Below are 12,334 nucleotides of genomic sequence, written 5' to 3' on the forward strand. Positions count from 1 at the left end.
GAATTATAGGTTGATTTCAATGGAGGATACTGGTGCTCGGTTATTTGATGATTGTTCTTGAGTGGTTGATTGTCGTAATTCCATAAAATGTTTCCTGGCTCTTTTCTTCAAGTTTGAAGATGGTGCATCCATAATTTACAATCTACAATATGAAATGAATTTTAGACGAATCAATAGGTTATGTTAGAAAAAGTTACAGTTATAAATCAAAGTCGTCCTAATATATGTTTCTTGATACGGATTAGTATATTCCACATACTTTTGCAGACGAAATTGAAAGAATATGTATGAAAGTTTATGATATGGTTTTGTGAATATTAAGAAGGTTGATGGAGATAAAAAAAAACACTCAATTGAATGATGATTGTTTCAATAATAGTGTTATTGATGTTCTGTAATTGCCTAAAATTATGTACTTTCTATAAGATGATCAACTTTTTTGAAATTTGAAATTTTCGTTTTTTTTTTTTAAATTTAAATTTTCAAAACTGATTTTGAAACCAACTGCAAAATATTAATTAAGCATGTGTTAAAATTAATCTTCAGCCCAAAATAAAGAACACAATGACAAAATTTTGCTCGGCCCATAAGTGATGAACTTATTTGTTGTTACCAAATAGGTGAATAGAAAGTTGTTACCATGAAAATCTAAATCACACTCTTATTTGTTGCAGAAGTTAATAACAAAATACTTAAACATGTACCAGTATAATAATCAAGTAACAATAATAGATAACCAAACATTAAAACATAAATACTGCTTTAAGATTGTAATGCAAACATAAACGATAAATTGTTTAAACACAAACCAACTAAAAGAAACTTAAATCTAAACACAAATTGTTTAAACACAAACCAACCAAAAGAAACTTAAATCCAATGACACAGCCTAATAACATATATCAAAGACAAACTTCATTCTTAAAACATCATCAAACTTAGGGCTTAGGAGCCCTTTTAATCTCATTCAAAGTAAAATTTCGTTGATCATCGTTGTATGTCACAACACACTGATCGCCATCATTCAAGTTGTTTTTTTGGTTGAAATTGACTCCAACCAGCCGACACAACATACCTTGTATTGTTCTTTCTTCCTTTGGATATAAACGTCCAGGTGCTTGAAGATTCATCTAGGTTGATAACATTAACAGTAGACCGATTTGACACAACTGGTAGCGAATACAATTCTTCAGGAATCCGCTGTGATATATAAAATAAAACATTTAATCAAAAATAAGTACATGATAATTGTATAATTTTTTAAGCACAGTAATTAAAAACAGGAAGCCATATAATACAATTGAAATGCATGATGTGAACAAAAAATTTGGTTGAGTTGTAACTTACCAAACACTTAGCCTTCTTAATTGGAATTGTAAACTGTTGACTTGGATTGGAAGGATGAGTCGGATCTACTGGCAGATTTTGTGATGAAGGCTGACCTTGATCTTGAACAACATTGATAACTGGTCTACTTATTTGCTGATCATAGTTCTCAATATTGGCTCTGAGATGATTACCAATGTAGCTATGATACTGCTCGTGGATTGATGCCGTCGTGCTCCTTTCGCAACAGTTAGGGCAGTAGACTGTTAGATCGAAAGTGTGAACATCTAGTCTCTTGAAAATCATCAAATTCAAAGGATGAACTTCAAGTTGATGAACAATGTTCGCCCAACCATAACTCAAAGAAACTTTGTTTCCTTGATGTGTAAGGCTAACCCTACGACGAAATCCACGATCAGTGATTATCTACATAACATTTTGTGGTGGATATTTCGTAGATTGGTTTTGGATCCATTTTGGTGGAAGCCTCTGCAGACAACAAATAATCATACTAAACAATTATCAACCAAAACAATTTCTATAGGATGTAAAAAAACAGCAAAGATAATTATGAATATAAAAATAAAATAAAAAACTATATTTATTACAAAAATTACCTGTTTTTTGCAGTCTTGATCTTCTAAACACTGGATAAACATAGGATCTTCGTTTGGTGGAACATCTTTCTAGCAATCATCACTGCCAAAGATTGTGACTTCAAAAGTATGAGGATCAATGACAGTGAAACGAAGAAAGTCGTTGGGTTCCAACTTCAATTCTTTCAAAATCGTTGACCACCCTGGACCAAAGCATAGTTGATTACCTATCCATACAATTCCAACAGCAGCTTCATAACCATGGGGGGTACGAATGAAAACCGGACCTTTAGGAACAAAATTCTTGTACTGATTTTTTACCCAATGGTCCGAAAAAGCCTGAAATAATACAAACTTTTAAAATACACACTAAAACAAAACATCATGTAATTACTTTAGTCAAGATATTAAGAATTGATTAACACTGTATTTGATTCATAACTGAGTATTGGCAAGTTTGGACTCAACTATGGTTACAAATGAAGGCAAACGCACTGATAAAGATAGAATAGACCTTGAAGTCCTGACTTACATTAGGGTTAAACAGTTATTTTAGAAGCACATAGGCTATTTCTAATGACTATGATTGGATGTTAAATGGACTAACATAATAATAAATTAACATGATTCTTAAAAAAACAAAACATTAAATTAAACTAAAACAAAAAATAAAATAAAAACCCTAAGTGCATTACAAAGTTACCATAAGCCTGTTAGAGTAAGTAGAAATAAGTTTTAACTACAAATATACTGCACAAAAGATGATCGAATATGAAGACAAACAACACTGATCATTAAAAGAATAATAGATTAAGGGATAATTACATTTAGAATGGTACCGGTTAGTCTGGCGAATTTGTTCGGCTGAAGAAGATGGTATTTGATAATGGATTAACTTAATGTTGCCCTCTTTTAAAAAAATAGATTTGATAAAAGTGTTACTTAAAGCGGTTATGTAACAACCCAACCCATTATCCAACTGTAACAGCAAACAAATTTTTTTTTTTATATCAGCAGGGTGCGCGGCGCACACAAGGGCTGGCAGCCCGCTGTCCAAAATGTTCAATTTCCGTTTAAAGATCTCTCACTTCCCGACACTTTTAGACGAAACGCTTTTCACAACACATCAATACAAGTAAAACTAACACATTTCAATAATAAAAATAGTTTTACGACACCGGGCCCACATATGGCCGTATTACGAGTTTCGTACAAAATATAAGTTTCGACCAAATTAGTTTAAATTCCAAACGACAATAAAGCATGATGTTTGGGGGTTAAATTACCCAAATCTCGGTCAAATTTCAAAAAGCTATACGTCCAAAAGCTTCTCCTAACATAACAAAGCGAGATCACTAATCCAAACGAACGCCCTTACCCTTGTCCACGCCGAAGCCTATAAAAAGGTAAACAACGAGAGGGTAAGAAAAACACTTAGTGAATGCAATAATTATACACATACATATATAATATACCTACTTGCAAACACTTACACAAATACCTCATACACGCTAGCATTTTAAATTAGCATACCATCTCAAAGTACAATGCTAAATCAACGATATCACGAGCTAGCACAAACAATAGCATATAACACGAACGATATAATATGCTATACTACAACACATAACCATGATTAACCAATTGTACAAGGAATGGTACTCGAATTTCCCATCGGTGTTCATAACAACCATTAGAGTACTTAACACGTCGTACACTAACCCTACGGGTGTCATCTTAACACATCGATGCTTCACCCCGGGTGGCGTCTTAACACGTCAACACTTCACCCGTCATAGTTCTTGGAGTGGCATCTTAACACGTCGATGCTTCACCCCGAGTGGTGTCTTAACACGTCGACACTTCACTCTTCATATTACTTGGGGTGGTATCTTAACACGTCGATACTTGATAATACTAAAAACGAACATATTTCATAGCATTATCCCTCAAGAAAGACAAGCTTTTAGTTGCAATTGTTCTATTTACAAGTGATATTCGTTTAAATATTAATGGGTGAAGACAACAGACAGATTCGACGAATTGAAGACGCAAATGACCAAAAAGCTAAAAAGTACAAAGTACAATCCAAGTGGTTCAAATTATTGTTGAGAAACGTCTAAAAATTACAAGAGTACAAGCCGTGAAACAGAAAGTACAAGATATTAAATCGTACAAAAAGGCGTTCGAAAATCCGGAACCGAGACATGAACCAACTTTCAGCGCGCGACGCAATGGACCAAAAATTACAAGTCAGCTATGCACAAGAATATAATATAATATATAATTAATTATATATATTATTATATATTATAATTAGACAAAATTACGCTCGTCGTCCCTGAACCTGTATCTTGCCGTCTCAGGTCATCCTTAAACTTTTTTTTTCGCTGGCGTCGTCTCTGTTGTTGTACTTTGTAACTCCGGCCGTCCCTCCATCTACATTCCGTCTATTTTTTTTTGTTATCCTCAATCATGTGTGATTCACTTGAGTGTACGTAAGGGTATATTAGTCTTTATATTATTTTTTATTTATATAATTTAATTTATTATTTCTTTTCTTTTTTTCCCTTTAAAAATAATTGACCATCCATTCAACCCATTTCCCTTTCCTTTTTGAATGCACTCGTTGCTGCTTCCATTTCTCTTTATCTATCCCATTTGCCGGAACTTTCCATTCTGCGGTGAGTGTTCTTCTTTTCTCCGATTTCCGTTAGCCTTCTTTAGCAAATACACTGAACTTCAATACCACACTTCACAACAACCGGACCCATAGTAAAAGTAATCCATTCAAATCCAATCCATCCAAATTTAAATTAATATTAAAATTATAACCAAATACTCCGTATAAATTATGTTTATGTTACTATATTTACATCGTTAAATATCAAACACTCAAATATTACATCGTAAAATATACAATAGTATATAAATATGTAACCGATATTTGGAAAACCCAGATTCACATACCATACCCAAATATTGCTTTATCTAGCAGCGTGTTCATCATTTTCAAATGAACAACAAACACTGATTCTTATACATACCATGCCCAAATTTTACTTTATCTCATTCGCAACCTCTCAGATCCGCCGCCATCGGACTCTGAGTCGCCATCGGAATTTAAGTCGCCACCATCACAGATCCGCTACCACCGCCATCATCATCGAACCACCATAGCCGCCGTTTTGTCGATGTTCTTTTCATTCCATAGCAATCAATTTTCTTGATTTGGGCGATGTTCTTTAATGGGTATAATGGGAATCTAGATCAGCTAAATGGAACCAGAAAGAAGAAGGGAAAGTGGTTAGATTTAGGGTGTTGAAAAGATGAAATCTGAAATTAAATGGTGTGAGATTTGGGAGGAGGGATGATTTTAGGTTATTAAAAGATCAAGGAAAAGGACTATGCCCTCACACTGAACGAAAATTACAATAATAGCCTCATATGGCACATGTTTGGCACATACCCTCATGAAAGACTAAAATACCCTTAAGTACCGTCACGTGAGTTGCACATGATTGAGGATAATAGAAAAAATGGATGGAATTTAGACGGAAAGACGACCGGAGTTACAAAGTACAACAACAGGGACGACGCCAGCAAAAAAAAGTTTAAGGATGACTTGAGAAGACTGGATACAAGTTCAGGGACGACGAGCGTAATTTTGTCTTATAATTATACGCGGCCCACGTTTTGGATTTAATCTATGAGCTGGATTCCAGACCTCCGCACTCGCGGAGCTGTGATGAAGAAAACCTCCGCACTCGCGGAGCTCAACAGTGAAACGTGAGCCTATAAAAGACCGCGCATTCTGATCGATTTATTATACAATATTTAATATATCTCTCACAAATATATATATATATATATATATATATATATATATATATATATATATATATATATATATATATATATATATATATATATAATTTTAATTTTAATTTAAGATTAATAATAATAAGGTTATGTTAGCGAATGTTTTAATTGTGTAAGTCGAAATTCTGTCCGTGTAACGCTACGCTATTATTAATCATTGTAAGTTATGTTCAACCTTTTTAAATTAATGTCTCGTAGCTAAGTTATTATTATGCTTATTTAAGCAGAAATAATCATGATGTTGGGCTAAATATTAAAGACGGGGTTATTGGGCTTTGTACCATAATTGGGGTTTGGACAAAAGAACGACACTTGTGGAAATTAGACTATGGGCTATTAATGGGTTTTATATTAACTAAACGATACCTCGTTAATTTAATATTAAAGGTTACAATTCGACGTATCTATAAATAACCGCATACGCTTAATCGGGTACGGTGGGCGGGATATCTATAAATACCAATAATTGTTCATTTTACCGGACACGGGGATGGATTAATAGTCAATGGACTCGTTGAAACAGGGGTGGATTACATTCAAGGGTAATTGGTGTAATTGTTAACAAAGTATTGAAACCTTGGATTATACGCAGTCGATAACCTGGTGTATTCATTAAACAAAGTATTAAGACCTTGTTACAGTTCGAATCCCCAATTAGTTGGAATATTTGACTTCGGGTATAAGGATAATTTGACGAGGACTCTCGCACTTTATATTTATGACTGATGGACTATTATGGACAAAACCGTATGGACATATCGAATAATCCAGGACAAAGGACAATTAACCCATGATAATAAATTAAAATCAACACGTTGAACATCATGATTACGGAAGTTTAAATAAGCATAATTCCTTTATTTTATATCTTATTGCATTTTTAATTATCGTACTTTTTAATTATCGCAATTTTATTTATCGTCATTTTAATTATCGTACTTTAATTTATTGCAATTTTATTATCGTCATTTACTTTACGCTTTAAATTAATTTATTTGTATATTTAATATTTTACATTAGGTTTTAATTGTGACTAAAGTTTTAAAATCGACAAATCGGTCATTAAACGGTAAAAATCCCCTTTTTATAATAATAATAATACTACTTATATAACACACACACACACACACACACACATATATATATATATATATATATATATATATATATATATATATATATATATATATATATATATATATATATATTTACAAATATAGTTTAAAATATAGCGTTAAACTTGGCTAGCTCCCTGTGGAACGAACTGGACTTACTAAAAACTACACTACTGTACGATTAGGTACACTGCCTATAGTGTTGTAGCAAGGTTTAGGTATATCCATTCTATAAATAAATTAATAACTTGTGTAAAATTGTATCGTATTTAATAGTATTTCGTAGTAAAAATATAACTATTTCGTATACACTACTACCTCGTATAACATCAAGTATTTTTGGGGCCGCTGCCGGAGAACTCACTTAACGCCAAAGCGAAATGCCATAAAAAGAAAAAGATTTTTATTAAGTTTTAATCTATTTTTGTAAAAAATATAAGTTTTAAATATTAAAAACAAAAATATAAAAACATAAAAAAAAAAGAAAAATATATATCTATATTTTTAAGTTTGTTAAAAAGTTTATATTTTTATTTATTGTGAAAAGTTATAAAAAAAACTAGTAAGCAATTTTTAATATAAGTGTTATTTAAATTACATTTTCTATAAAATAAAAACTGAAAATAAAAAATTAAAAGTAAAAAAGTAAAAAAAAAATTCATAAACGTTGAACCTGCGTAATTTGAGCCTGCAGCTCTTTTGAATCTGCATCCTCCGCACTCGCGGAGTTATTGGGCAGCAGACATCCACACTCGCGGAGCCTGCTCTGGCAGCAAACCTAGTACGCATTAATTACAGATTAGGGTTAATAATTTTATTATGATTAATATTTAATCTAATTAGGGTTTTAGTAATTAATATATTTAGTTTAGTTTTAATTTTATTTGTAATATTAAGTGTTTTTATTATTATTAATTATATAAATTAATACTTTTATAAAATAATAATATATAAATAATATTTTTATAAAAAATGTATTTTTTTACATTAGTTTTATTTTTAAATTTTGTATCTTTTTAATCGTTTAATTGTAATTTGTATTTTTATCGTTCGTAATTAGTTTTAAGTTAGTTTTTGCCGTAGTTTATTTTTATTGTTAGATTTCTAAGATTTGCCGTAAAATCCCTTAAGTGCTTTTTCTTTAGATTAAGATTTAGATGCTTTAGAATTTTACGACATCGCTTATCGCTTTAGTTTTAATAGATTTTAGTACTTTTTAAGTTATTGCCGTTTTGGATATAGAATTCCTTTTAAGCTTTAATACATTTAGACGTAAGTTTTAATATTTAGTTTTTAGACTTTTAAGTTTCGACGCTGCATTTTATTATTTTTTGACCTTTTATTTTTCGACGTTTTTCGACGCACTCTTTTTCTTTCTTATTTCTCGACGCTCTAGTTTTTAGGACATAGAATTTTCTATTTCTTCTCTAAAATTTTAAAACGAAAAATTATTTTAAGCGTTAAATTGATAGACATCCAAAATTTTCTAGTTCGTAGTAATAGTTGGATTTGTTAGTGGCGAGTTGTGGGCTTCCGATTTAAAGGGTCCTGGCTACCTGCTGCATCTATTGGCTATTCGAAACGTGGGCAAAATTAGAAAAGTCTATTAATTTGATAACTTATATAATTTTTATCTTTTATAACTAATAGGATATTCAGTGAATGCACCGAGCAAAACGTTCACCACCGTTCATACGTTCACCACCTGTAACTCAATCAAGACATCTAGCCAACATTGTCGCCGTTGATTTTTCTTTAGAATCGTCATCTAGTCGACCAAATACTCCAATTCAAATTTCCGATAATCCATTTTTTGAACCCGACCTCACAATTGAGAATCCGGAGGATATTCAGGGACAATTCAGAGATCCTGAACCACTAATCACTCATCCAGAGATTGTCGAGGAAGAAACCATTAAATCAGAATCCTCTAGTGATTCAGATTCAACAAATTCAATCATAGAAAATCTGGAACCTCTAAGTATGGAAGACCGAATGAGGGCTAAACGCACTGGCCAAGGTCACGCAATTACTCAACCAGACATTAATGCGCCAGATTTTGAAATAAAAGGACAAATCCTACACATGGTAACTAATCAATGCCAATTTAGTGGTGCGCCGAAGGAAGATCCAAATGAACATCTTCGAACCTTTAATAGGATCTGTACTTTATTTAAAATCCGAGAAGTGGAGGATGAACAGATCTATCTCATGTTATTTCCCTGGACTTTAAAGGGAGAAGCCAAAGATTGGTTAGAATCGTTACCTGAAGGGGCGATTGATACATGAGATGTCTTAGTTGAAAAATTTCTTAAACAATTCTTTCCGGCATCTAAAGCCGTGAGACTTCAAGGAGAAATTGTTACGTTTACACAAAAGCCAAATGAAACTCTATATGAGGCATGGACAAGATTTGAAAAGTTGTTAAGAGGATGTCCGCAACATGGTTTAGACACTTATCAAATAGTACAAATATTCTACCAAGGATGCGACATCACTACACGAAAAGACATCGATATAGCAGCTGGTGGTTCCATTATGAAGAAAACCGCAACTGAAGCTTACAAAATTATTGATAACACTGATTCCCACTCACATGAGTGGCATTAAGAAAAAGACATCGTTAGATCATCTAAAGCGGCTAGAGCCGATTCTAGCCATGACTTTGATTCCATGTCCGCAAAGATAGATGCTTTCGAGAGATGAATGGAAAAGATGACTAAAGATATTCACTCAATACGAATTAGTTGTGAGCAGTGTGGAGGACCACATTTGACAAAAGATTGTCTCAGTATTGAACAAACAATGGAACAAAGAGAAAATGTTTCATACATGAACCAAAGGCCTGGAAATAATTATCAGAATAATTATCAACCGCCAAGACCAATCTACAATCAAAATCAGAATTATAACCGAAATGTTCCATATAACAATCAACAAGGTCCTAGCAATCAACAAGTATCTAACAATACTTACAATCAGCAAAGACCTATTTTTCCAAATAAACCACCACAAACCGATGATAAAAAGCCAAATTTAGAAGACATGATGTCGAAGCTAGTTGAATCTTAAACGCAATTTTTCACATGTCAGAAACAAACCAATGAACAAAATGCTCAAGCATTTAGAAATCAACAAGCTTCTATTCAAAATATGGAACAAGAAGTAAATAACCAAGCAAGGTTGATGGGTGAAAGAAAATCGGGAAGTCTACCTAGCGATACAAATGCTAACCCTCGGAATGAAACAGCTAAAGCCATTACCACAAGAAGTGGTATTACATTTAAACCACCTGAAATACCTGTAATTTCTGATGACGCTATTCGTACTCCACAGGCACCACAACCTGAACAAGAGAAGGAAACAGAACCGGTAGTTGAAAAGGTTAATGAAGATAACACAGTTAAAACTAAACCTTATGTTAAACCATACCAACCACTACTTCCTTATCCAAGTAAAATGAGAAAAGAAAGACTTGAAGCCGAGCAATCCAAATTCTTGGATATGTTTAAACAAATAAATGTAAATCTTCCTTTCATTGATGTGATTTCAGGAATGCCAAGATATACTAAATTTCTGAAAGATCTAATCACAAATAGAAAGAAAATGGAAGAACTCTCGGCTGTTACTATGAATGCTAATTGTTCTGCAGTGTTGTTGAATAAGATACCAGAGAAATTATCAGATACATCAAGTTTCACAATTTCATGTTTTCTGAGTAGTCTTAGTTCAATAGAAGCATTGGCAGATTTAGGTGCTAGTATAAATCTAATGTCGTATTCATTATACGCTAAACTAGACCTTGGAGAATTGAAACCAACACGAATAAGTATACAACTAGCAGATCGATCAGTAAAATATCCTAGAGGGATAATGGAGAACATTCTAGTTAAAGTTGGTACTTTAGTATTTCCAGTAGATTTTGTTATTCTGGACATGGAAGAAGATTCTCGAGTTCCTCTTATATTAGGAAGATCATTCTTAAACACAGCTAAAGCAATAATAGACGTGTTCGGTAAGAAACTGACCCTAAGTATAGAGGACGAGAGTGTTACCTTTTCTGTTAATAGAGCCATGCAACAACCGCAATCTGCAGATGATACATGTTATTATATTCAAACTATAGATTCACATGCAGAATTGTTAGAAGAATTTCCAGAATTACAAGGAACAGGAGAATGTTCTTTAGGAGAAGAAACTGAACCAATTGATGAAGCTGAAATGTTAGCCGCACTTATGACTAATGGATACGAACCAACAATAGAAGAAATTCAAATGCTAAAAGAGGAAGACAGATATCGATACAAATCATCGATAGAAGAACCACCGACATTAGAATTAAAGCCACTTCCAAACCATTTGGAATACGCTTATTTACATGGTGAATCTGAATTACCTGTAATAATATCGTCTTCTCTTACTGAAAATGAAAAATCTCAACTCATTGCTGTGCTAAAAGCTCATAAACCAGCTATTGCATGGAAGATTCATGATATTGAAGGCATAAGTCCTTCGTATTGCACACATAAAATCCTTATGGAAGAAGGTCATAAAACGTATGTGCAACGCCAACGAAGACTAAATCCTAATATGCAAGATATTGTTAAGAAAGAAATTATTAAACTGCTAGATGCAGGTTTAATTTATCCAATCTCTGATAGTCCATGGGTAAGCCCAGTTCAATGCGTATCTAAGAAGGGTGGCATGACTGTCATCATAAATGAAAAAAAAGAGCTTATTCCTACTAGGACTGTAACAGGATGGCGTGTTTGTATTGATTATAGAAAATTAAATGACGCCACCAGAAAAGATTACTTTCCCTTACCTTTCATTGATCAAATGTTGGAAAGGTTAGCTGGGAACAGTTACTATTGTTTTCTTGACGGTTTTTCCGGATACTTTCAAATTCCAATAGCACTCGAGGACCAAGAGAAAACCACGTTCACGTGCCCTTATGGTACTTTTGTTACAAACGCATGCCATTTGGACTTTGCAACGCCCCTGCAACCTTTCAAAGGTGCATGATGGCGATTTTTAATGACATGATAGAAGAATGCATAGAAGTTTTCATGGATGACTTTTCAGTTTTCGGTGATACTTTTGAAACATGTCTAGTTAATCTTGAACGAATGCTTATTAGATGCGAACAATCAAATCTAGTTCTTAATTGGGAGAAATGCCATTTCATGGTTAAAGAAGGCATCGTTCTTGGTCATAAAATTTCAAAGGAAGGAATTGAAGTGGATAGAGCTAAAGTAGATGTAATTGTTAAACTTCCACATCCCACCAATGTTAGAGGAGTTAGGAGTTTTCTAGGGCTTGCCGGTTTTTACCGACGTTTCATAAAAGATTTTTCTAAAATTGCCACTCCTATGAATAAACTCCTAGAAAAGGATGCTCCATTCATCTTTTCAG

The 12,334-nt window shown here is 33.1% G+C and overlaps 1 non-coding gene across 1 annotated transcript; it reads right to left on the reverse strand.

Annotated features, from left to right (window-relative positions):
* Positions 1-9,262: 9,262 nt before the first annotated feature.
* Positions 9,263-9,369, reverse strand: LOC139860938 (small nucleolar RNA R71). Its single transcript, XR_011763563.1, has one exon. It is a non-coding gene; the product is annotated as a small nucleolar RNA R71 (small nucleolar RNA).
* Between the last annotated feature and the right edge of the window lie 2,965 nt (positions 9,370-12,334).

Source organism: Rutidosis leptorrhynchoides, chromosome 7 (genome assembly GCF_046630445.1).
Source record: "Rutidosis leptorrhynchoides isolate AG116_Rl617_1_P2 chromosome 7, CSIRO_AGI_Rlap_v1, whole genome shotgun sequence".
NCBI lineage: Eukaryota > Viridiplantae > Streptophyta > Magnoliopsida > Asterales > Asteraceae > Rutidosis > Rutidosis leptorrhynchoides.